The 3803-nt window shown below is 42.0% G+C and overlaps 1 pseudogene; it reads right to left on the reverse strand.

Annotated features, from left to right (window-relative positions):
* Positions 1 to 1451: 1451 nt before the first annotated feature.
* LOC109271764 (tubulin alpha-1A chain-like) lies at positions 1452 to 2909 on the reverse strand (annotated as a pseudogene).
* Between the last annotated feature and the right edge of the window lie 894 nt (positions 2910 to 3803).

Here is a 3803-nt window from a genome sequence, read left to right on the forward strand (position 1 = left end):
TGCTTTGTCAAAGATTAGTTGGCCATACATTTGTGGGTACAATTCTGGGTTCTCTATTCTATTCCATTGGTCTATGTGTCTGTTTTTGTGCCAATGCCATACTGTCTTGATGATTTCAGCTTTGTAGTAGAGGCTAAAGTCTGGGATTGTGATGCTTCCTGCTTTGGTTTTCTTCCTGAATATTACTTTGGCTATTCTGGGTCTTTTGTGGTTCCATACAAATTTTAGGATTGCTTATTCTAGCTTCGAGAAGAATGCTGGTGCAATTTTGATTGGGATTGCACTGAATGTGTAGATAGCTTTGGATAGTATTGACATTTTAACAATATTTGTTCCTCCAATCCACGAGCATGGAAAGTTTTTCCATTTCTTTGTCTTCTTAAATTTCCTTCATAAGTTTTCTATAGTTTTCAACATACATATCTTTTATAACTTTGGGTAGGTTTATTCATAGGTATTTTATGGCTCTTGGTGCAACTATAAATGGGATCTATTTCTTTATTTCTCTTTCTGTTGCTTCATTATTGGTGTATAGAAATGCAACCGATTTCTGTACATTGATTTTGCACCCTGCAACTTTGCTGAATTCATGTATCTGTTCTAGCAGCCTTTTGGTGGAGTCTTTTGGGTTTTCCATGTAAAGTATCATGTCATCTGCAAAAACTTAAAGTTTGACTTCTTCTTTGCCAATTTTAATGCCTTTTATTTCGTTCTGTTGTCTGATTGCTGACACTAGGACTTCCATCAATATGTTAAACAACAGTGGTGAGAATGGACATCCCTGTCGTGTTCCTGATCTCAGGGGGAAAGCTCTCAGTTTTTCCCCATTGAGGATGATATTAGCTGTGGGCTTTTCATATATGGCTTTTATGATGTCTAGGTATGTTCCTTCTACCATGACTTTCTTGAAGGTTTTTATTAAGAAACGATGCTGTGTTTTGTCAAATGCTTTTTCTGCATCTATTGACAGGATCATATGGTTCTTATCCTTTCTTTTATTGATGTGATGTATCACATTGATTGATTTGTGAATTTTGAACCAGCTCTGCAGCCCAGGAATGAATCCCACTTGATCATGGTGAATAATTCTTTTTATATGCTTTGAATTCGATTTGCTAGTATCTTGTTGAGAATTTTTGCATCCATATTCATCAGGGATATTGGTCTGTAGTTCTCCTTTTTTTTGTGAGGTCTCTGGTGGCTTCATAGAATGAGTCTGGAATTTTCCCTTTTATTTCTATTTTTTGGAATAGCTTGAGAAGGATGGGTATTATCTCTGCTTTAAATGTCTGGTAGAATTCCCCTGGGAAGACATCTGGCCCAGGACTCTTATTTGTTTGGAAGATTTTTGGTAACTGATTCAATTTCTTCACCAGTTATGAGTGCAACCTTTATTATTAAAACAGAAGAAGCTTCCCTGTAAAAGCAGTATCTTTATAACATTTTTAACTTTAGTATTCCTCTCCATCTTCACCCTTTCCTTCATCAGAATCCACACCAACCTCCTCATAATCCTTCTCAGGGCAGCCATGTCCTCACAAGCCTCAGAAGACTCTCCTTCCTCCATTCCCTCATCCACATACTGGTGAACAAAGGCACGCTTGGTATATATCAGGTCAAACTTGTGGTCCAGGGCATCCCAGGCCTCAGCAATGACTGTGGTGTTGGTCAGCATGCACACAGCTCACTGTACTTTGGCCGGGTCTCCACCAGGTACCACGGTGGGAGGCTGGTAATTAATGTCAACTTTGAATCCAGTGGGCACCGGTCCACAAACTGGATGGTGCGCTTGGTCTTGATGGTGGCATTGACAATAGTGACATCTTTGGGAACCACATCACCACAGTACAACAGGCAGCAAGCCATGTATTTACCATTTCACCATCTGGTTGGCTGGCTCAAAGCATGCCTTGGTGATCTCTGCTACAGAAAACTGCTCATGGTTGGCTTTCTCAGCAGAGATGACAGGGGCATGTGTGGTCAGAAAGAAGTGGGTGTGGGGTCCAGAATTCTGTCAGATCAACATTCAGGACTCCATCAAATCTGAGGGAAGCAGTGATCGAGGACACAATTTGACCTATCAAACTATTCAGGTTAGTGTATGTTGGGCATTCAAAATCCAGGTTTAAAAACAAACACACACACACACAACTTTTTTTTAATGTTTATTTTTGACAGAGAGACAGAGCATGAGTGGGGGAGGGGAAGAGGGGGAGACACAGAATCTGGAGCAGGCTTCAGACTCTGAGCTGTCAGCACAGAGCCTGACGTGGGGCTCAAACTCACGAACCATGAGATCATGACCTGAGCTGACATCAGATGCTTAACTGACTGAGCCACCCAGATGCCCCAATATCGAGGTTTATTTGACAGATGTCATAGATGGCCTCATCGTCTACCATGAAGGCACAATCAGAATGCTCCAGGGTGGTGTGTGTAGTGAAGATGGAGTTGTAGGGCTCAACTACAGCAACGGAAACCTGGAGGGCTGGGTAAATAGAGAACTCCAGCTTGGACTTCTTGCCATAATTGACAGAAAGATGTTCCATCAGCAGGGAGGTAAACCTGGAACCAGTTCCCCTTCCAAAGCTATGGGAAACCAAGAAGCCCTGAAGACCTGTGCACTGGTTGGCCAGTTTCCAAATTCGGTTCAAGACAAGGTCACTGATCTCCTTGCCAACGGTGTAGTGCCCTCGGGTTGGCAGCATCTTCCTTGCCTGTGATGAGCTTCTCAGGGTAGAAAAGCTGGAGGTAGGGGCCAGTGTGAACTTCATCAATGGCTGTGGGTTCCAGGTCTACAAACACCACCCTGGGAATGTGCTTGCCAGCACCTGTCTCACTGAAGAAGGCATTTAAGGGTCATCTCCTCCCCTAGTGGTCTTGTCACCTGGCATCTGGTCATTGGACTGGATGCCGTATTCCAGGCAATAGAACTCCTAACAGGCATTGCCAATCTTAACACCAGCCTGGCCAATATGAATGGGGATAAATTCGTGCACGGTTGCTGCTTTATGGCTGCTGAGCAGGTGGCAGACAGGAAAAGGAGAGGTTGTTGCTTCTTACAGCAGGCCTCTTAGGGGGTCAATGTAAGAGAACACGCTTCATCATGCCCTCTTAATGAAAGATGATTAACAGCTAACATCTCAATCAGAAGTATCATGTTCTGAAGTTCCTAGGAAATTTGTGAGGTCTGGGTTCAGATGGGATACAAGCACATCTAGCATAAAGCAAGAGCACAGACTTGAGTTCAAGTCCTAATATTTATACATACTAACTGGATGACGTTAGACAGTTCATAACTTCTTTGTCTCTATTGCATCTGTAAAAGAGACATGAGATTTCTTTGCAGAGTTGCTACGGGGTGGAAGTGAGATAATCCACGTAAAGCAAAGTACATCAACTGTTCGGTATTTTTACTCCCTACTCTTTACCCATAGAGAGTCAGGGGACACTATTGTATTAAAGATCACAAAGCATGCATCTACCTTCTACCAGCATATTTTATTAATGGTCTTTGAAATAGTTTACCTTCCAAGAATGTAACCAAGAATTCAGCAGAGGAAAAAAAAAAAACAATTGTATCCACAACTTAGGAACTAACATTTCTGGGGGAAAATGAAACATGAGAATGTCCTCATATGTTTTTCTATCCTTAGTTATCACCTTGCAAATCCAGTCCTGGTGTTACCTAGAACCTTTTTTTTCTCTCTTTCCAAAATAAATCACATGTTCTGAATTCCACTGACCCTCTGACAAAGCAGAAGAGCTTCCCATATTCAAGATTCTTGGTTGCAAGTGACAGA

Source organism: Panthera pardus, unplaced genomic scaffold (genome assembly GCF_024362965.1).
Source record: "Panthera pardus isolate Hobbes unplaced genomic scaffold, ASM2436296v1 HiC_scaffold_17, whole genome shotgun sequence".
Lineage (NCBI taxonomy): Eukaryota > Metazoa > Chordata > Mammalia > Carnivora > Felidae > Panthera > Panthera pardus.